At 45.6% G+C, this 23,486-nt stretch overlaps 1 protein-coding gene and 1 long non-coding RNA gene across 2 annotated transcripts in view; one reads left to right on the top strand and one right to left on the bottom strand.

Annotated features, from left to right (window-relative positions):
* The window catches only part of SYT7 (synaptotagmin 7), a 526,341-nt gene that overhangs the window by 20,444 nt on the left and 482,411 nt on the right, over nucleotides 1–23,486 (top strand). The gene's annotated exons all lie outside the window — the stretch shown is intronic.
* Nucleotides 1–23,486, bottom strand: part of LOC130276866 (uncharacterized) — an 84,152-nt gene that overhangs the window by 54,350 nt on the left and 6,316 nt on the right. Inside the window, exon 2 of the long non-coding RNA XR_008845273.1 lies at nucleotides 18,480–18,533. This is a non-coding gene — a long non-coding RNA (uncharacterized LOC130276866). The remainder of the gene's footprint in view (nucleotides 1–18,479; nucleotides 18,534–23,486) is intronic.

Genomic DNA, 23,486 nt, shown 5'->3' with positions numbered 1-23,486 from the left:
GGTCCGTTCCTTGTCTCTCATTCTCCTTCCTCCATGTTTTCCTCTTTTCCTAACTCTCATGCCTCTTCTGAGGAACCCATGCAGATAGGGAGATTGTCCTCCCAGGAGAGAAGATCCATTCTGAGGAAAAACAACTTGTGTTTCTTTTGTGGAGAGAAGGGACATTGAATTGCGCCAAACACCAGCGCCTAAATGACAATCGGGGAGGTAATTTGGGCGCACAGATATCTCCCAAATGGTCTTCTTCTAAAAAAAAGTATTTGGTAAAGCGTTTGTTGATTCTGGTTCTGCTGCAAATTTTGCTGCTAATCTGAATTTTATTAAGTCTTTGAATTTACCCTTGAAATTGTTGGAAAGTCCCATCCCCATTGCTGGAGTGGATTATAAACCCTTGTCAAGGGGTTGTGTCAGTTCTTCCACTCCAGAGGTGGGATTACTGGTGGGTTCTCTGCATTTTGAAAAAATCATATTTTGGGATTACCTTGGTTAAGAAAACATAATCCTGTCTTTGATTGGTCCTCTGGGGAACTCATCAAGTTGGGGACCGAATGTATAAATAAATGCATTCTTACATGCTTTGCAACTCGGCGTGGCCCAAATTAATCTACCCGAATTTATTTCAGATTTTTGTGATGTTTTTTCTGAGGAGGCCTCCTCTGCTTTGCCCCAACACCGAGATTATGACTGTGCAATTGAATTTGTACCTGATGCCAAGTATCCTAAGGGGCAAATTTATAATTTGTCTGGTCCTGAAAGAGAAGCTATGAAAGATTATATTTAGTGAATTTTGCAAAAGGGTCATATTCGTCCTTCTGTATCTTCAATGGGAGCAGGGTTCTTCTTTGTGGCAAAGTAGGATGGAGGGCTAAGGCCTTGTATTGATTATAGGGGTCTGAACAAGATTACAGTCAAAAATCAATATCCATTGCCTCAAATTCCAGATTTGTTTAATCAAATACAGGGGGCTTGTTGGTTCTCTAACTGGACCTTCGAGGGGCTTATAACTTAATCAGAATAAAAGAGGGTGATGAATGGAAAACTGTTTTAATACCCCAGAGGGTTATTTTGAGTATTTGGTAATGCCTTTTGGTCTCACTAATGCAGCAGCAGTTTTGTAGAATTTGGTCAATGATATTTTTCGTGAATTTTGGGGTAAATTCCTAGAAGTTTACAGTCATGGCTGTAAATGTTGGCACCCCTGAAATTTTTCTAGACAATGAAGTATTTCTCACAGAAAAGGATTGCAGTAACACATGTTTTGCTATGCACATGTTTATTCACTTTGTGTGTGTTGGAACTAAACCAAAAAGGGAGGAAAAAAGCAAATTGGACATAATGTCCCACCAAACTCCAAAAATGGGCTAGACAAAATTATTGGCACCCTTTCAAAATTGTGGAAAAATAAGATTGTTTCAAGCATGTGATGCTCATTTAAACTCACCTGGGGCAAGTAACAGGTGTGGGCTATATAAAAATCACATCTGAAAGCTGATAAAAAGGAGAAAAGCTCACTTAGTCTTTGCATTGTGTGTCTGTGTGTGCCACACTAAGGTATGTTCCTACTCAGTCTCCAGTCCCGGTGCCTCCTACAGTTGAGATCGACGGAGAACTGGAGTATGAGGTCTCCAAAATACTGGACAGTCGAAGGGTACAAAATTCTGTCCAGTATTTCGTTCACTGGAAAGGTTATGGTCCGGAGGAGAGCTCGTTGGTTCCAGCCTCTTCTATTCATGCTTCCACTTTGGTGAAAATGTTCCATGATTCTCATCCGGACAAACCTAAACCCAAATTTAAGGGCCCAGTGGCCCCTCTTAAAGGGGGGGGGGGGTGCTGTCAGAACCTATAGAGCTAAAAGGTTAAAAGGTTTTAAACGGCTCTTTGTTTTTGTTGCTGGGTTACACTTAGCTGTCTGGCTGGTCAGCTGACCATTTGATGAGAGCACCTGTGGGGTTGCCTATTTAACCTGGCAGTTTACTCTCATTCAATGCCTGTGAGAGAGTCCAACTCCAGTAGCTAGCGAGTTTCTTCTTGTTATCCCGGCATCTTTGACTTTTGGCTCCTCTTCTCGACTTCTCTCTGGTGTTAGCGATTTTGTACTCTGACAACTCTTGGCTTTTGACGCGGATAGTGGACATTGACATATTGTGTGAGTGTGTTAGTTTTGCTTTGTTAGTCTTTCTATTCCCTACTGTTCCTTGACCTGAGTCTGTATTATTGTATTTTATCATTTTGACATTTACGTCCCTCACTTGTCTAGCGAGGGACTGTCACTGTGGTTACGGACTCATCGCCTAGGGCGGGTATGTAAGTAGGCAGGGAAAGGGGAGTGGGCGAGAATATTGTGCACTCCTTCCCTGCCCATAAGTGACCTCACCCTCCTGTATGTAACCTTTCCTATTTATAAAACATGGCTGGACTATTGTATCAATAAAGCACTTTCTGCCTTTTGTCTCAATCCCATTCCTCGTTGTCCTGTAAGCTCTCGTGATCAGCGCCCTCACTCCTCCTGTTTGAATATTTAGTGTGTAATGTTGTAATATCTGTTACTTGTCTTTATTTGTACCCCAAAATTGTAAAGTGCTGCGGAATCTGTTGGCACTATGTAAATAATTATTATCATTACTTCTATTGTTTCATTGTTACATTTTGGCAAATGTTGGTATGCAGCAGACATAGTACTACCCTGACACAGAACTATCAGAGTAAGACCAGATATGGTGGATTATTTTTGAAATGTTATTTATGTGATTGACCTTCATATGTTTTGTAGTCTGCCAGAAGGCAAACCATACAAAAGAATTACCAGAGCAGGTGAGAAGAGCTATAGATGCCATCTTCACTCATCTACCCCTGCAATATCGCTGTGGGTAGTCCAAGTAGTCTCAACATAAACCACACCTGCTTTGGGTGCCTTGATCAGTATTGATAAGGCATCTAAAGGGTTAATGGTGGATATCAGCTGTATTGCTGATGGCCGCCATTACTGGAGGGACCCTGGCTGCTGCTAGAAGTAGGGAATGGCTGTGCATGAAGCCAGTGCAGCTCCTGGGCTTGCTTCATGTACAGGACGTAAATGTACGTTCTGGTGCATTAGATAAAAAGGAACCAGGATGTACATTAATAGCCAATGTTGTTAAGGGGTTAAAAGGCTGAAGAGGGGGTCCATGACTTCTGTCACTTGGTATTTTTTAACTCCCTGTGTCATGCACTGGCCACTTAGCCGTATTAGAAATTAGATAGAATATAACTTTCTCCATGAGTATTTCTTTGAAGATCCAAGGGAGTAAAGATGCTTAAGTCAGCCAAACCTCGATGAGTAGAAAGAAGAATTGGGCATGATGAAATATTTCTGCCACAGAGCTGTCTGGCTGTGGCTTATCCCTCTCTATAGAAAAAAACAGGAATTTTTGTCCATGCCTAATGTTCATATGTATATGGAGGTCAGGAGACAGTTATCTAAAATGTGTTATTGAAAAAGTAATTCTGGCTATACACAATTTTATTGTTGGCCCAAAATAAAAAGTAAGATGTGTAGAGATGAGATCAGTCTATAAATGCAGATATAAAAACAATAGGAAGGGACTTTGGTGAGTTAATAGGTCTATAAATGGGGTGATCTGCACTCTTGCTCTATGGTATTGCCATTATAATTTAACCACAGACAACATAAAAAATAAAAACTATATTGTGCTTTATTCGGAAGACACATTTTAGGAGATTCCATTCCCCTCCATCAGGTCAGTATATAAAAAGGGGTGTGATTTCCAAATTGTGCCAAAATATTGTTGGAAAATAGGCTAACTAAGAAGGGGAAAAAACTAGAGAGAAGTGTCTTTCACGTATACCAAGATACACCAAACAATGCATTTATTGCATCTTCTGCCTGCTGGCCTAGTTGTATACTGTCTAGTTTAAAGTTTAAAGACAGTAGTGATAAACCTGCCTCAATGAGTTTATCCAAATCTTACCTATTTTTCAATCTGTCACAAGAGTTAACGCCAGACATTGGGACTAAGCAGTACCTTAACCACACTCTGAGAGCTTTTGGTTGAGCACATTCTGTCCTTGGAGGTATAGTCTTGAGATTGATGGAGACAGTGGAAATACATTTATTTGCTTATTTAAAGTTAATTAAATTAGATGAGTTGGAAAGCGAGAGCTTCTCTATCATTAGAATGACAAATTTTCTAAATGAGTCTTTTTCTAGTAGCAGAGAAGCAGGAAACATGACATATTGGCTACAGCACATTATTATTTTACAGACTGCTAACTATAGGTTAGTGCTAGTTAGTACAGTGTCCATATAAGGGTATGTTCACACTACGCGAGCAGAGATTTCATTATGGCAGCCGCCACCGCAATGCTTCGGCGGTAGGACCGCGCTGCACTGCGCCATCACCATTGATGGCTATGCAGTGTTCGTGGACTTCCGCGCAAAGAATGAACATGTTCTTTCTTTGCGACGAACAATTTCAGCGGCGGAATTGTCTGCCGTTGAAATTCCACAGTGTGAACGGGTCTCGTGGAAGACCCATTCACACTGATGTTTATGTTCACAGCACGTAATTCCGTTCGCGGCATTCCGCTCATGTAATTTCGCAGGAATTACATAGTGTGAACATACCCTTAGGACATCATCAGGCGTCAGCCATCATTCCTCCTCCCTCATCCTCAAAATCCGTCCTCCATCAGAGTAATCCTCCATGGTACATCATGTTAACCTCTGTCACCCCTCAGCCAAATCTCTCTCCTCCTTCAGACATAAACAAAATCCTCCCACATTCTTACACCCTCAGCTTAACCTCCCTCATCCCTCAAACCTCAAACAAACCTTGGTCATACCTCAGACAAACCTCTGTCACACCTCAGACAAACCTCCCTCAGCTCTCAGCCAAACCCCTGTAATGTCTCAGACGTCAGCCGAATAGCATGACTGCGAAGGAAGCAGCGCATGCGCTCTGAGCGGCACATACAACTGCGCATGCGCAGGGCTACGCTCCTAATGCTGCATCTTTTAGCCCTACGCTGTCAGCAGAGTGCTGCGCATGCGCTCTCAGTTTTCTGCGAATCAAGGAAAACTTTACATCAACAGCTGTTCGGCTGACGTCTGAGGCATGATGAAGGTTTGGCTGAGAGCTCAGGGCTGAGGGAGGTTTGTCTGAGGTGTGACGGAGGTTTTTCTGTGGTGTGACGGAGGTTTGTCTGAGGTATGACCGAGGTTTTTCTGAGGTGTGACGGAGGTTTTTTCTGAGGTATGACCGAGGTTTGTCTGAGGTGTGACAGAGGTGTTTCTGAGGTGTGACGGAGGTTTGTCTGAGGTATGACCGAGATTTGTCTGAGTTGTGACGGAGGTTTTTCTGAGGTGTGACAGAGGTTTGTCTGAGGTATGACCGAGGTTTGTCTGAGGGATGAGGGAGGTTAAGCTGAGGGTGTAAGAATGTGGGAAGATTTTTTTTTTATGTCTGAAGGAGGAGAGAGATTTGGCTGAAGAGGGGGCGAGATTACTCTGATGCAGGATGGATTTTGAGGATGAGGGAGGAGGAATGATGGCTATTTGGCTGATGCCTGATGATGTCCTACTATGAGAGAGAAATGAACAAAAACCCTTTCTAAGAGCCACAACCGGGCTGGGTATGCTTTGGGTTTCTGCCACAAATTTTGAGTTGTAAACATGCCCTTATTTCGTTCAGGTTTTGTGTTTTTTCTGCAGCTCAGCTCCATTTGTTTTGAATGGGAAAAAAATGGGATATAATGTAAATACAAGAGTGGAAAACAATAGTAGATTTCTTTATAAACCCAAACAACTCAAATAGTCAATTCAGCTAGTTAAAGGGGAACTTTGGGGGAAACAAGTGTAAAACCAATGTTATCAAATTAATTGGTGCCTGAAAGTTAAACAGGAAGCACTGTGGTCAGACTGGAAAGAACTTCCCAAATTTCTCTGTAGTATATCTGTAGTATACAGCAGATGATAAGTACATGAAGGGTTAAGATTTTTAAATAGAAGTAATTTACCATTCTGTTTAACTTTCTGGCACCAGTTGATTTGAAATGTTTTTTTTTTTTTTTTTCTAGAGTTCCCCTTTAAGAGATGCTGGGTATCAATCATTACTACAGTTCCTCTAAGGGATGAGTTCTAACTAGCCACAGAGAATAAATCTCAAGCCTATATAAGTGGATATTCTCATTTATTTCACTATTTGGCATATGTCGGCAAACTGGCAAGATGGCAGACCAACATCATACCACAGCATACCTGTCCAGCATCTATTGATTTTAATGGACTGAATGCAATCTAACAAGGACTATATTCATTTCTAAGTTTGTACTGTACAAATGACTATGGAAGGGATGTGAATATAGCCGACTAGTCTAGTGTTAATGGTTTTTACAGGCTGTGTAGCACAAAGTGCAAAAAATATCTTTATTAAATATTTTGTAAATTCAAACCTTGGGTTACCAGACTGGGAGTTACTGTATTTTTCGCCGTATAAGACGCACTTTTTCTTCCCCAAAACTGGGGGGAAAAAGTCGGTGCGTCTTATACGGCAAATACACCCCTATCGCGGCAGTCCCTGCGGGACCCACGGCTAATACAGGACATCACCGATTGCGGAAATGCCCTGTATTAACCCTTCAGACGCGGCGATCAAAGCTGACCGCCGCATCTGAAGGGAAAGTGACACTAACGATTTCACCGCGGCGGTCCCGAACAGCCCGACCAAATAGCCGGGTTAGTGCTTACAGGACACCGGGAGGGACCTTACCTGCCTCCTCGGTGTCTTCTCCGTTCAGGGATCCCCTGTATGGCCGGCGCTCTCCTTCCTCGTCATCACGTCGTCGCGTACGTGCGTCGGCGTGCGTAACGACGTGATGGCGGCGACGAAGAGCGAGGATACCCGGCCGGCAGCAGAGACGTTCCGGAGCGATGGGGACACGGTGACAGCGATGGAGCGACATCCAGGGCAGCGGTGACGGGTCCGGAGCGCCGGGGACACGTATTACGTCCTATGCAGTGGTTTTCAATCTGCGGACCTCCAGATGTTGCAAAACTACAACTCCCAGCATGCTGGGAGTTGTAGTTTTGCAACATCTGGAGGTCCGCAGGTTGAAGACCACTATTGGGTTCAAAATCTTTATTTTTTTAGATTTTGCACCTATAAATTGGGTACGTCTTATACGCCAGTGCGTCCTATAAGGCGAAAAATACGGTAATAACTGGCAAAACACCTATAGCACCTGTGTTCTCCCCAAAGACATTCAATGAAACTGAAAATATGGTGCCTTACTTTTTAACTTCTCTTACTTCTCTGGGGAGAATAGAGATCCGTAGTTCTTTATTCATTGACTGCAAACTCACAACATTCATAGTAAATCTCAATTCTGGTGAAACAATTTGCTGACTTCAGTTAGAAAAAAAACTATAAATACTATGCCCTTAAAGGGGTACTCCCGTGTAAAACTTTTTTTTTTTTTTAATTAACTGGTGCCAGAAAGTTAAACAGATTTGTAAATGACTTCTATTAAAAAATCTTAATCCTTCCAGTACTTTTTAGGGGCTATATACTACAGAGGAAATGCTTTTCTTTTTGGATTTCTCTGATGTCACGACCACAGTGCTCTCTGCCGACCTCTGCTGTCCATTTTTGGAACAATCTAGAGCAGGAGAAAATCCCAATAGCAAACATATACTGCTGTGGACAGTTCCTAAAATGGACAGCAGAGGTCAGCAGAGAGCACTGTGGTCATGACATCAGAGGAAATGCATTTCTTTTTTGGATTTCTCTTTAGTATACAGCCCCTAAAAAGTACTGAAAGGATTAAGATTTTTCAATAGAAGGGATTTTCAAATCTGCTTAACTTTCTGGCACCAGTTGATTTAAAAAAAAAAAAGTTTCCCGCGGGAGTACCCCTTTAAATCAACTGGTGCCAGAAAGTTAAACAGATTTGTAAATTAAATAATAGTGAGACGAGAAAAGAGAGGGCACACAAGAGGCAACTTCACCTTGGCTAGGATGTAGCACAGTCTCGGCAACCTATATAATCATCTCCTGCAGGGGTGCACATACGAAGATATGAAGTATCAAATCTGAACAAAAAGAAACACTTTAAGCTCAATGAAAGGAACATAGATGGCCAGAAACAGAGTAAAAGAAGAACTGAATAATATAGGGGCAAGGAAATGATTAAAGGAGAACCGGAATATAAAAATTGTCCCCCATACTGCTGGCAGTAAAAAAATAAAGATGTACATACCTTCCTCCGCTCCCCCGGGGCATCCGTTTACCGGCTCCGGTCTCCACCGTGATCCACTTCCTGGTTGCCGGTGGTCGGAGAGTCATACTGCGCTCAGCCAATCACTAGCCGCAGTGAAGTCTTGACTCTGCGTCACGTTTTCGGCCCCAGCAGCAGGTGCCGGTGTAGTGAAGAATTTGGTGTCCTGAAGCGTTCTCACACTGCCGCTCAGCCTATCGCCGGCCGAGTCAGGACTTCACTGCGGCTGATGATTGGCTGAGCGAAGTATGACTCATCCGACCACCGGCAACCAGGAAGTGGATCTCGGCGGAGACCAGAGCCGGTTACCGGAGGCCCCCGGGGGAGCGGAGGAAGGTATGTACATCTTTATTTCTTTACTGCAGGCAGTATGGGGGACAATTTTTATATTCAGGAGTTCTCCTTTAAAGAATTGAGCAAATATCTGATAAAGAAAAGAAAAGTGAAGATAGAAGTTGTTCTGCCAGAGAAGTTAGAGGATTATGAAGGAGCTGTAGTGCGAAAAGTACATGTGTGCAGGTGAATTATAGGAGGACCGATGATGGAAAGACATGGCAGATAAATGAGAGCAGATTAAAGAGCCAAGGGTAAAGGCTAATGATAGACAGGCACTAGATAAAAGTATGCTTTGAAGACGGAAGTATAGGGTGGGATTGGAGATAAAAGGTCTAGGTTGACTAAGAGCGCCATACAGAGTGAATAGAAGATAGAAGGACACGGGAAGATGAGTTAAACACAAAAACAAAAGAAAGAACTGAATAACATGGCGTATATGGTTCTAAGGATAATGCATTAGGAGGTAATGTGAGGAGGAGATTAGAATATGTGAAATATATTAGACAGTGATTGCTTAAGATGAACTAAGTGGTATGAAAGGACGCACAGTTGGAAGCAACTGAGTAGATGAAGGAGAGGCTGAGGACATTAGAGATTCAGAAGCCAAGCTGACAGGTATAAAATTAACTAAAAAGCAATAAAAAATGACAGGCAGCAGCAACAACATGCAAATCCGCTAAACACATAGCAAGTTACTCTCCACCACATGATGGCAAAAGAAGGGCGGAGCAGCAAGGAGATGGATGGGATGTAGGGAGGACCTCTATTGTTGGGTAGTACTTCACCTAACAACAGACGGAAAGGTAATAAGAAGAGAACATAGGAACACATGAATGTCCTTATTTATGTAATTTAGCCATTGCGGAGAACATATGACACTGGGGAGCTGCATGATAACCTAGAGAAAGGCAGGTGAGGACCCGACATGAAAGAGAAGTCAGAAGTAGGGGCAATGGAATGGTCTCTTTGTTGCTCAATTGCTTAAGGTGCATTCTTAGTATGGCTCTATTGTGCTCTCCGCACACATCCTTTGTATAAAGGATTGATCCGTTCTCTTGTATACTCTAAGATCCTGATAAAGGGTGGATGGGGAAGCCCAAAATAGTAAATTTTTCTAGATAAAATCATTTGTTCCTGCTGAGATTTGAATCTTTTCATGTCGAGTGTTATTCTGTTTGTGTATTCTCTATAAAATAATTCATATGAAGTAAATGTGACCTGTTCACTTGGACTGTCTGTTATGAATAGAAAAACGTACACGTTGGATTAAACTTAAAAACCTTGGAGCAAAAAAATGATTTTCTTAAAACCCATCCATTCATGTTTAGCTCCAATCTGTTACACCCCAACCCTCTACAATACCATACTTAAAGGGGTCAAATAACAAACAGAGAACAGGACTGCACTCACCATTCAACAGATCTTTATCAGAGATGCCAGACATGTCAAGCAGGTGCAGGTGTGGAGGCGGGAAACAGCTGTTTCACGCTCTCACATCGCTTCTTCCAGCCGGTAGACCGGCTGGAAGAAGCGCTGTGAGAACGTGAAACAGTCGGTTTCCCGCCTCCATACCTGCACCTGCTTGACATGTCTGGCATCTCTGAATAAAGATCTGTTGGATGGTGAGTGCAGTCCTGTTCTCTGTTGGTTATTTGATCCCTGCTGTCGGATTTATTGACCACCGTTACCTGAGGTTTTCTATGCTCTCCACTGCAATACTTGCCTAGCTCACTTGAGTCCTAGTCCTGTTCGCGCCGGACCGTCTGTTTACTTTCAGTGACTATACTTAAAGGGGTACTCCGCTGCTCAGTCTCCATGTCTGCTTTGCAGGCAAAGGAACATTGGATACAGCTACTCAGTTTGAAGATCCTACCAAACAGCATCATAAATCTCAGCTTTTTGAAGTAAATCAAAGGAAACGGGATCAGTAAATTGAAGTGACAGCATCCATGCAGGCAGAGCCTCAAATAGTAGCTACATTTTAACCCACGCATGGGTCCTTCTGAAGCAAATAGAGAGTATCTGAAATATACTGGAGACATATAACATCCCATCATTTCCATAGTACAATTTCTAAGGGGGAGATTTAAAAAAACCTGTCCAGAGGAAAAGTTGACCAGTTGCCCATAGCAACCAATCAGATTGCTTCTTTCATTTTTCAGAGGCCTTTTTAAAAATGAAAGAAGCGATCTGATTGGTTGCTATGGGCAACTCAGTAACTTTTCCTCTAGACAGGTTTTGATAAATCTCCCCCTTAGTCGTTAATGTTTAGTGCAAAGTTAAAGGGGTACTCGGGTGGAAAACTTTTTTTTTTTTTTTTTTAATCAACTGGTGGCAGAAAGTTAAACAGATTTGCAAATTACTTCTGTTAAAAAATCTTAATCCTTCCAGTACTTATTAGCTGCTGAATACTACAGAGGAAATACTTTTCTTTTTGGAACACAGGGCTCTCTGCTGAATCATGAGCACAGTGCTCTCTGCTGGACATCTCTGTCCATTTTAAGAACTGTCCAGAGTAGGAGAAAATCCCCATAGCAAACATATTGTTACGCCGAGCTCTCCGGGTCCCTGCTCCTCCCCGGAGCGCTCGCGGCGTTCCTCTCTCTGCAGCGCCCCGGTCAGACCCGCTGACCGGGAGCGCTGCACTGACACTGCCGGCGGGGATGCGATTCGCATAGTGGGACACGCCCGCTCGCGAATCGCATCCCAAGTCTCTCACCTGTCCCAGTCCCCACCTGTCTCGTCCTGGCGCGCGCGCGGCTCCGCTCCTTTGGGAGTGCGCGTGCCAGCTCTCTAAGATTTAAGGGGCCAGTGCACCAATGATTGGTGCCTGGCCCAATCTGTCTAATTAGCCTCCACCTGCTCCCTGTCTATTTAACCTCACTTCCCCTTCACTTCCTTGCAGGATCTTGTTGTCTTTGTGCCAGAGAAAGCGTTACAGTGTTTGCCTTACCAGTGTACCTGACCTCTTGCTATTGCTATTGACTACGAACCTTGCCGCCTGCCCCGACCTTCTGCTACGTCTGACCTTGCCTCTGCCTAGTCCTTCTGTCCCACGCCTTCTCAGCAGTCAGCGAGGTTGAGCCGTTGCCGGTGGATACGACCTGGTTGCTACCGCCGCAGCAAGACCATCCCGCTTTGCGGCGGGCTCTGGTGAATACCAGTAGCAACCCTAGAACCGGACCACCGACACGGTCCACGCCAATCCCTCGCTGACACAGAGGATCCACATCCAGCTAGCCAAATCATAACAGTAGATCCGGCCATGGATCCCGCTGAGGTCCCGCTGCCAGTTGTCGCTGACCTTACCACGGTGGTCGCCCAGCAGTCTCAACAGATAGAGCAACTTGGACAACAGTTCGCCCAACAAGGACAGCAGCTGTCGCAGTTGACCGCCGTGCTACAGCAACTTCTGCCACAGCTACAGCAGCAACCATCTACTCAGCCAGCTCCTGCACCTCCTCCGCAGCGAGTGCCCGCTCCTGGCCTCCGCTTGTCCCTGCCGGACAAATTTGATGGGGACTCTAGACTTTCCCGTGGTTTCCTGTCACAATGTTCCCTACATTTGGAGATGTTGTCGGACCAATTTCCTACAGAACGGTCGAAGGTGGCTTTCGTGGTCAGTCTCCTGTCTGGGAAGGCCCTGTCATGGGCCACACCGCTCTGGGACCGCAACGATCCTGTCACTGCCACTGTACAGTCCTTCTTCGCTGAGGTTCGTAGTGTCTTTGAGGAACCAGCCCGAGCTTCTTCTGCCGAAACTGCCTTGCTGAATACGCCATCCAATTTTGTACCCTCGCCTCAGAACTATCTTGGAACAACGAGGCCCTCTGTGCGACCTTTAAAAAAGGCCTATCCAGTAACATCAAAGATGTGCTGGCCGCACGAGAAATTCCTGCCAACCTGCATGAACTTATCCATTTGGCCACCCGCATTGACATGCGTTTTTCTGAAAGACACCAGGAGCTCCACCAGGAAAAAGACCTTGATCTCTGGGCACCTCTCTCACAGTATCCTTTGCAATCTACCCCTGTGCCTCCCGCCAAGGAGGCTATGCAAGTAGTGGATCGGTCTCGCCTGACCCATGAAGAGAGGACTCGCCGCAGAGATAAAAATTTATGTCTGTACTGCGCTAGTACCGAACATTTCTTGGTGGATTGCCCTATTCGTCCTCCACGTCTGGGAAACGCACGCACGCACCCAGCTCACGTGGGAGTGGCGTCTCTTGGTCTGAAGGCTGCCTCTCCACGTCTCACTGTGCCCGTACGGATTTCTCCTTCTGACAACTATTCCTTCTCAGCTATGGCCTTCTTGGACTCTGGTTCTGCAGGAAATTTTATTTTGGCCTCTTTTCTTAATAAGTTCAACATTCCTGTGACCCGTCTCGTCAAGCCGCTCTACATTTCCTCGGTCAACGGAGTTAAATTGGACTGCACAGTGCGTTACCGCACAGAATCCCTGCTCATGAGCATTGGACTGCATCACGAAAAAATTGAATTTTTTGTTTTGCCCAACTGCACCTCTGAAGTCCTCCTCGGTCTGCCATGGCTCCAACGCCACTCTCCTACCCTTGACTGGACCACCGGGGAAATCAAGTGCTGGGGTACTTCTTGCCACAAAAAATGCCTCACGTCTGCTCCCAGTCCCTTCAGGCAAGCCTCAGTGCCTCCTCCTACACCTGGTCTCCCCAAGGCCTATCAGAACTATGCTTTGCCTCCTCATAGCCCCCGTCCTGGTAACACTCTGCCCCGTGCCAAGTTTCACCCCCTGCCCCCCCTCCCCATTCCCATTCCTTCTGAACTGCCTGCCGTTGATGACCAAACCCAGGACTTCACTGTCCTCCAGAAGGAGACTCTACAATTGCTCCCAATGTCCTCGTACCATGTGGAGCGACATCCGGGCAAAAAGAGGGGGAGACCTAAGGGGGGGTACTGTTACGCCGAGCGCTCCGGGTCCCTGCTCCTCCCTCTTTTAAGGATTAAGATTTTGTAATAGACGTAATTTACAAATCTGTTTAACTTTCTGGCACCAGTTGATTTAAAAAAAAAAAAAAAGAAAAGTTTTCCACTGGAGTACCCCTTTAAGTCCACCCTACAATCTGTTGATGTAAGCTGTGTAGAGGAAAACAGGTCAGCCATAATGTTTAAGAACAAGCTTTCTATTGTAAATGTGCCAAAATTCCTGCATAATTTGCATCAAAAGATCCACAAGATTTACCAGATAGCCTTAGTCCCCATGATAAATCTGGCAAATTTTTAGACTGTCTAGTATAATGTTACAATGTCTGAGCCACCAAAATAGATCTGATGTATGATGTATTGAGGCATAGATGGCACTAAACCTCTGAAGGTGCCCTGTAGTATTTGGCACCAAGAGGCCACAGTCATTAGGGTGAGCTTGGTCTTAAAGGAGAACTCCAGACCATAAAAATTGTCCCCCATAGTGCCGGCAGTAAAAAAAATAAAGATGTACATACCTTCCTCCGCTCCACCGGGGCCTCCGCTAACCGTCTCCGGTCTCCGTCGCAATCCACTTCCTGGTTGCCGGTGGTTGGATGAATCAGCCAATCACCAGCCGCAGCGCAGTCCGACTCGGCCGGCGATAGGCTGAGCGGCAGTGTGAGAACGCTTCAGGACACAAAATTCTTCACTACTCCGCCACCTGCGGCCGGGGCCGAAAACGTCACACTGCCGCTAAGCCTATCGCCGGCCGAGTCGGACTGCGCTGCGGCTGGTGATTGGCTGATTCATCCGACCACCGGCAACCAGGAAGTGGATTGCGACGGAGACCGGAGACGGTTACCGGAGGCCCCAGGGGAGCGGAGGAAGGTATGTACATCTTAATTTTTTTACGGCCGGCACTATGGGGGACAATTTTTATGGTCTGGAGTTCTCCTTTAAGAGCGATAACATAGATGGTACATGTTAAAGTAACATCCACATGAAAGCAAGGACCCAAGGTTTCCCAGAAGAACATTGCCGAGAATGATACTGCATCTACTGGTTTGCCTTTTGCCTTGTGTGCAACACACACCCAGCCATCCACATGATGTAAGTAAAGGCTTAAAGGGGTAGTCCAGGAAAAAACTTTTTTATATATATCAACTGGCTCTAGAAAGTTAAACAGATTTGTAAATTGCTTCTATTAAAAAATCTTAATCCTTTCAATAATTATCAGCTGCTGAAGTTGAGTTGTTGTTTTCTGTCTGGCAACAGTGCTCTCTGCTGACATCTCTGCTTGTCTCGGGAACTGCACAGAGTAGAAGAGGTTTGCTATGGGGATTTGCTACTAAACTGGGCGGTTCCCGAGACACGTGTCATCAGAGAGCACTTATACAGAAAAGAACAACTCAACTTCATCAGCTCATAAGTACTGAAAGGATTAAGATTTTTTATTAGAAGTAAGTTACAAATCTGTTTAACTTTCTGGAGCCAGTTGATATATAAATAAAAGTTTTTTTTCCTGGATAACCCCTTTAATCCATCAGATCTGGTCAGCATCTTCTTTTACTTCAAAGTCTAGTTATGATGCTCACCTGCTCACTGCTGCTGGTGAACATGGGTCAGCATAGGTAATCTTTCCTGTCTATATCTACACAGTCCAAAAAGAGCAAGCTGTAATGCTTTGTGTGTTTTGGCACTATTTTATCAAGAACCAACATATTCCAGTAGTCTGGCATCAATGAGCCTTGGATGCCCCTGACTCTTGTAATTTCCCCAATTGTCCTTTTTTGTAGGTGTGTTGTCATTCTCACTTTCACACTGCATATGCCTAACTATAACAAACTTTGTAATAGCGCTATACTAGGATATCACTCAGAGGGAATAGAGGACAGTTTTGTTAGCGCTCTCAACTATGCTTTCCGGATTTTAACTTTAAGATTTTTATCTCTTACTGCTTTATGAGGATAAGATAACAGGACCATATTGCATTACATTAGGTTTTGAATCCATGTTCTCCCTTTGTTTAACATTTAGATGTTACTTTCTTTGTTGTCTTCTCTTTTGTAACGATCTCACCACTGAAGAACTGGTTTTACAGGATTCCCAGAGAGTAGCAGATGAGTAACATAACAATTTATATTGATTTAATATTTCATTTTTAGACCTCCCCTATACACTTTAGAATTAAGTGGCATAGTTATCAATGGTGGCAGGTATGCCAAATGATTAAAAAAAAAACAACAGTATGATAGTTGTAGAGGTATCCTGTATGGATTTTGTTTTGAGGACAAAGATCTATAAAGCTGGCCATAAAAAAAAATGTATATATATATATATATATATATATATATATATATATATATACATATATATATTATTTTTTTTTTTTTCTTTTTTTCTTTTATTCCTATATTAGGATACCGTATATACTCGAGTATAAGCCGAGTTTTTCAGCACGATTTTTCGTGCTGAAAACACCCCCCTCGGCTTATACTCGAGTGAACTCCCCCACCCGCAGTGGTCTTCAACCTGCGGACCTCCAGAGGTTTCAAAACTACAACTCCCAGCAAGCCGGGGCAGCCATCGGCTGTCCGGGCTTGCTGGGAGTTGTAGTTTTGAAACCTCCGGAGGTCCGCAGGTTGAAGACCACTGCGGCCTTCAACATCATCCAGCCCCCTCTCACCCCCTTTAGTTCTGAGTACTCACCTCCGCTCGGCGCTGGTCCGGTCCTGCAGGACTGTCCGGTGAGGAGGTGGTCCGGTGGGATAGTGGTTCCGGGCTGCTATCTTCACCGGGGAGGCCTCTTCTAAGCGCTTCGGGCCCGGCCTCAGAATAGTCACGTTGCCGTGACAACGACGCAGAGGTGCGTTCATTGCCAACGTACTTCTGCGTCATTGTCAAGGCAACGCCTCTATTCCGGGCCGGAAGCGCGGAGAAGAGGCGCCCCCGGTGAAGATAGCAGCCCGGACCACCTCCTCACCGGACCACCTCCTCACCGGACAGCCCTGTAGGACCGGACCAGCGCCGAGCGGAGGTGAGTACTCAGAACTAAAGGGGGGTGAGAGGGGGGCTGGATGATGTTGAAGGCCGCAGTGGTCTTCAACCTGCGGACCTCCGGAGGTTTCAAAACTACAACTCCCAGCAAGCCCGGACAGCCGATGGCTGCCCGGGCTTGCTGGAAGTTGTAGTTTTGAAACCTCTGGAGGTCCGCAGGTTGAAGACCACTGAGGGCGAATGATGAGAAGAGGATGATGAAGGGGGGGTGTGGGGATGATGAAGGGGGGTGGGGATGATGAAGGGGGGGGGGGGGATGATTACAAGGGGATGATGAAGGGGGGATGTGTGGGATGATAAGGGGATGATGAAGGGGGGATGTGTGGGATGATAAGGGGATGATGAAGGGGGGATGTGCGGGATGATAAGGGGATGATGAAGGGGGGATGTGTGGGATGATGACAAGGGGATGATGAAGGGGGGATGTGTGGGATGATAAGGGGATGATGAAGGGGGGATGTGTGGGATGATGACAAGGGGATGATGATGAGGATGTTAATGACGGGTCTGGATGATGACAGGGGGGGATGAGGTATTTCCCACCCTAGGCTTATACTCGAGTCAATAACTTTTCCTGGGATTTTGGGTTGAAATTAGAGGTCTCGGCTTATACTCGGGTCGGCTTATACTCGAGTATATACGGTAGATATACAGTGGTCCCTCAAATTACAATATTAATTGGTTCTGGGACGACCATTGTATGTTGAAACCATTGTATGTTGAGACCAGAACTCTATGGAAACCTGCTTATTGGTTCTAAAGGCACCAAAATGTCATCTAAAAATAGGAAAAAGTGAGGATTAAAGATAAATAAGTAGATAACTAATATAGATAAAGCAAATCCTTACATATAAAAGTAAGAGAAAGATCTGCTGGGAGCAGTAAATCACTGACTATGTCAGTGTTTCGCAAGCAGGGAGCCTCCAGCTGTTGCAAAACTACAACTCCCAGCATGCTGGGAGTTGTAGTTTTGCAACAGCTGGGGACATCCTACTTGGGAAACACTAATCTATGTAGAGGACAGGAGCTTCTTCAGGGTCCTGTACAGTTCACGAAATGTCCTAAAAAAGTAATGGAGTCTTCTTCACCTGGTTTCCAAAGGAGCAGGTAACCCTAAGACAGGTAAAGAGTAGTACAGAACATGTAATACCTCACTGTACTGTAGGGGGCGCTACCAGACATCAGTCAGTGCATACGCTTCAGTAATACAGGGGTTCTACCAGTGAATGCCCATTTTGATTGGTCGGTTCTTCCGGCCTTTGACACGTTTCACAGATCCGGACTGTAGGTAGCATTGTATGTTGAGTCTGGTTTCAACTTATGATGGTCCAGAAAAGACCATTGTATGTTGAAACTATTGTATGTTGAGGCCATTGTAAGTTGAGGGATCACTGTATGTTTATCCCACTTACTGTAGATTTACCAACCACATCTGCTAGAAGTTTGTTCCAATTATCTACTACATCTTCTTCCAAGAATCGGACCCAGAAGAGACTCTTGTGACACACCACTTGTAACCAGTCTGTTCCCAGAACACACACCAGTAACAACAACCCTCTGATGTCTGTCCTTTAGCTTACCACAAATCCTCTGAAATATCCAGGGATTAAGACTAATTTTCAGTACTGTATCTATGATCCCTTAACGTGATATTAATGGCTTTGCTTAAATCCAAATATCTACATGACCACCTTCATCCAACACTTTTATGACATAGTTTGACATGATGTTCCCTCCCTTTTGCTGTTTTAAGGTCAACAAACAATTGGTTTTTACATAAAGAATTATCCTCTTTTTCAGGAGAGTTTCCATAATCTTTACTACTACAGATGTTAAGCTAACTGGCCTGTAGTCACTAGCTTCTCTACTAACCTTCTTGGGGATTGGTACAACAGTGGCCATTTTTCCAATCATCAAGATAATTTCCTGTTAGAAGGGATTAAACAAATAAATCAGTTTGGCAGTAATCTGGGCCATCTGGATCCATTGTTATATCTAAAGAGGTTATCTGGATTTTTAATATTCAAGGTCTATCACCTGGATAGGCCATAAATATGAGATTGGCAGGGGTTGCACACCCCTCCTCCTAGCCATTTGCTGTTCAAAAAAACAGGGGTGCTGGGTTTTAGACTTTATGTCAAGTCTATTATCTTTATAGAAGAGATTATGAATCTTTATTACATCCCTACATGAAGTTTGGCATATGTATGTTTTAAAGCCAATTATCTCCCCCCTCTAGTGCCAGACTAGGGGAGCTACAATGAAGGGTACATCACATGGTAGTAATCATCTTGTACGGTGCATGTAGTCATTTTGATTATTTATTAGTAGGCAATGCAGCAAACTGTTGGCATGTTACCATTCTAATCGCTGTAGACCAAATTAGGTGGTTCAATGTGGAAAGGAGAGCTGTAGAATATGTTTATTAGAATGTGATGCACTTTAGTGGATCATTTAGTGGGTGCATCAGTATTGATTTATCAGGGTATCGTATAAAATGGCTTTATCTGAAGATATCCTTGATAGCGACAGATAATTTCGATAGTAGATAGAACACATTTTTGAGTAGCCAGTAAGCTGCACAGATGTGTATGCGGCACAGAAGCAGATGTATCAACCAGAAAGCCATTAAACGTAATTGTGTTTGCCTAGCTTTAAAAATACAGTCAGAGTTGATAAATAGCCCTGCCAGGGTGTTAAGTTATGATGTATATGTCTTAGAGTTTTCCGAATCAATAATGCGCAGACATCATTGTGTTTTCAATTCATCTAAAAGGAAGTATTTCTTATCTATAAAATATATAAGTGTCTTTCTGACTAATAGTCATTACCTACTTCCTTTTATTTTTCCCTAAGACTTCAGGGTTATGCATTATGAAGCAATTCTGCTTTGCCAGGTTGGCTCAGTAATTCTTCTCCTGCCGTCACTAGAGCCCCCACATACTCTCCCACTCCCTCTCTTCCTCTCTCATTCTCTGCATTTAGCTCAGGTGTCGGTGGAACTCTGTTAGGCTTGTTATGTTGTATTTTTAGTATTAGATATATATGCCTGTGAACCCAAAGTTTCAGACGTCAACGATGCTTTATGTCCCAGTGCATCCTGCTGCCTGTGCAGTTTCTTCATTCTCTATGTTAGTTAGTCCAGGATAGTAATATGTTATAGTCAGGTAACATATTCTCATCTGTTCCTGCTCTTTTACAGGGATACTAAATCTAAAGACTATTGCGCTTTGCAGCTGAATACAATTTATTGTTCTCTGTCATTGGTCATTGCAGACTGGGAAGAGGTGGAATATATGATCCTTCTATAGAAATAATTGCCCTATAATCCCCATCTCACATTTTTGTGTGATGGCAAATTTTTTACTTTAGTTATTCAACTGAATAATGTCATTTTTAGGCTAAATTTCCACTTGGTTTTTTTTCTGGCAGTTTTTGGATATCTGTCACTGCAGTTTTTGAGCCAAAGCCAGAAGTGTATTCAAAAGGAATAGGACATATAAAGGAAGGACTTACACTTCTCCTCCCTTATGGATCCACTTCTGACTTTGGCTCAAAAACTGCAGTGGCAGATATCCAAAAATTGCCAGAAAAAAAAAAAAACAAGTGGAAACCTAGCCTTAAAGCGACAATCCATACCATAGGCATAACAAATAACCATGGCACATCATTGCAAACCCTCACTCAATAGTTTTTCCCTCCTATAGTTAGCATTCTAGAAAGTTATCACATTGGCATAGACTGATTGATAAATCTGGTGCATCTGTAGACTGTCTAGTCTAATGGCCCTATTACATGGAATTCGCCCGGTGTAAATAAGTGCCACTCTAATAGAACAATATTTTTTCTTGTTTGTTAGCTGATCAATTACACAGGGTGCTATCAGCCTGTATGCCCTTTAAAGTGTACCTGTCATCAACAAAATCTTTTTATATAATATAGATAACACAATTATATGTATATTTGTAATATACATTGGTTGAAAAATGTGTATATTTTTGTCCCTTTTTTTGCCTGTGTGTCTCTATGAGAAGTCCAAATACAGGAAGTGAGGGTGGACAAGCAGGGCCCTGTACAGTGAGGACAAGCAGGGCTCTGTACACTGAGGACAAGCAGGGCCCTGTACAGTGAGGACAAGCAGGGTCCTGTAAAGTGAGGACAAGCAGGGCCCTGTACAGTGAGGACAAGCAAGGCTCTGTACAGTGTCACGATTCGGCTTCCAGGTAGTGGATCCTCTGTGTCAGCGAGGGATTGGCGTGGACCGTGCTAGTGGACCGGTTCTAAGAGGCTACTGGTTTTCACCAGAGCCCGCCGCAAAGCGGGATGGTCTTGCTGCGGCAGTAGCAACCAGGTCGTATCCACTAGCAACGGCTCTACCTCGCTGACTGCTGAGAAGGCGTGGGACAGAAGGACTAGGCAGAGGCAAGGTCAGACGTAGCAGAAGGTCGGGGGCAGGCGGCAAGGTTCGTAGTCAGGATGGGTAGCAGAAGTTCAGGTACACAGGCTTTGGACACACTAAACGCTTTCACTGGCACAAGGCAACAAGATCCGGCAAGGGAGTGCATGGGAGGAGGTCAGATAAAGGCAGGGAGCAGATGGGAGCCAATTAAGCTAATTGGGCCAGGCACCAATCATTGGTGCGCTGGCCCTTTAAGTCGCAGAGAGCTGGCGCGCGCGCGCCCTAGAGAGCGGAGCCGCGCGCGCCAGCAGATGACAGCAGGGGACCGGGACGGGTAAGTGACCTGGGATGCGATTCGCGAGCGGGCGCGTCCCGCTGTGCGAATCGCATCCCCGACGGCCATGACAGTGCAGCGCTCCCGGTCAGCGGGACTGACCGGGGCGCTGCGGGGAGAGAGACGCCGTGAGCGCTCCGGGGAGGAGCGGGGACCCGGAGCGCTAGGCGTAACAGTACCCCCCCCCTTAGGTCTCCCCTTTTCTTTGACCGGCAACTGCCTCCCCTGGGATGAGGACACCGGGAAAGAATGGAGGGTTTCCTCAACGGCAGGCAGTACAGCAGGAGTGGGAATGGGGAGGGAGGGCAGAGGGCGAAGCCTGGCACGGGGCAGTGTGACACCAGGACGGGGGCCATGAGGAGGCACAGAGGTTTGCCTGACGGGACTGGGAGGGGGGGAGAGGCACTTCCTATGGCAGGCAGAGTCCCAGTTCTTTATCTCCCCGGTGGTCCAATCAAGGGTGGGGGAATGAAGCCGGAGCCATGGCAGACCGAGGAGGACCTCAGAGGTACAACTGGGGAGAATGAAGAACTCAATCCTTTCGTGGTGGGGTCCGATAGACATCAGGAGGGGTTCTGTGCGGTAACGCACGGTGCAGTCCAATCTGGCTCCGTTGACCGCGGAAATGTAGAGCGGTTTGGCGAGACGGGTCACCGGGATGCTGAATTTATTAACAAAGGACTCCAAAATAAAATTCCCGGAGGCACCAGAGTCCAAGCAGGCCAAGGCTGAGAGGGAGGAGTTGGCTGTAGGAGAAATCCGCACGGGCACCGTGAGACGTGGAGAAGAAGATTTAGAACCAAGAGATGCCACACCCACGTGAGCTGGGTGCGTGCGTGCGTTTCCCAGGCGTGGAGGACGGATAGGGCAATCCACCAAGAAATGCTCGGTACTGGCACAGTACAGACAGAGATTTTCTTCTCTACGGCGATTCCTCTCTTCCTGGGTCAGGCGAGACCGATCCACTTGCATGGCCTCCTCGGCGGGAGGCCCAGGCATAGACTGCAAAGGATGCTGTGGGAGAGGTGCCCAGAGATCTAAGTCTTTTTCCTGGCGGAGCTCTTGGTGTCGCTCAGAAAAACGCATGTCAATGCGGGTAGCCAAATGGATGAGTTCTTGGAGGTTGGCAGGAATCTCTCGTGCGGCCAGCACATCCTTGATGCGACTGGATAGGCCTTTTTTAAAGGTCGCGCAGAGAGCCTCATTATTCCAGGATAGTTCAGATGCAAAAGTACGGAATTGTATGGCGTACTCGCCAACGGAAGAATTACCCTGGACCAGGTTCAGCAGGGCAGTCTCAGCAGAAGAGGCTCGGGCAGGTTCCTCAAAGACACTTCGGACTTCAGCAAAGAAGGACTGGACTGTGGCTGTGGCAGGATCATTGCGGTCCCAGAGCGGTGTGGCCCAAGACAAGGCCTTTCCTGAAAGAAGGCTTACTACGAACGCCACCTTAGACCGTTCTGTAGGAAACAAGTCTGACAACATTTCCATATGCAGGGAACACTGAGACAAAAATCCACGGCAGAGTCTGGAGTCCCCATCAAATTTGTCCGGCAGGGACAAGCGGAGGTTAGGAGCGGCCACTCGCTGCGGAGGAGGTGCAGGAGCTGGCGGAGGAGATGGTTGCTGCTGTAGCAGAGGCAGAATTTGCTGTAACATGGCGGTCAACTGCGACAGCTGCTGTCCTTGTTGGGCAATCTGCTGCGATTGCTGAGCGACCACCGTGGGAAGATCAGCGAGACTTGGCAGCGGCACCTCAGCGGAATCCATGGCCGGATCTACTGTCACGATTCGGCTTCCAGGTAGTGGATCCTCTGTGTCAGCGAGGGATTGGCGTGGACCGTGCTAGTGGACCGGTTCTAAGAGGCTACTGGTTTTCACCAGAGCCCGCCGCAAAGCGGGATGGTCTTGCTGCGGCAGTAGCAACCAGGTCGTATCCACTAGCAACGGCTCTACCTCGCTGACTGCTGAGAAGGCGTGGGACAGAAGGACTAGGCAGAGGCAAGGTCAGACGTAGCAGAAGGTCGGGGGCAGGCGGCAAGGTTCGTAGTCAGGATGGGTAGCAGAAGTTCAGGTACACAGGCTTTGGACACACTAAACGCTTTCACTGGCACAAGGCAACAAGATCCGGCAAGGGAGTGCATGG

The sequence above is a fragment of the Hyla sarda genome, chromosome 6 (genome assembly GCF_029499605.1).
Source record: "Hyla sarda isolate aHylSar1 chromosome 6, aHylSar1.hap1, whole genome shotgun sequence".
Taxonomy (NCBI): domain Eukaryota; kingdom Metazoa; phylum Chordata; class Amphibia; order Anura; family Hylidae; genus Hyla; species Hyla sarda.
This window is presented reverse-complemented; position numbering and strand designations above follow the sequence as displayed.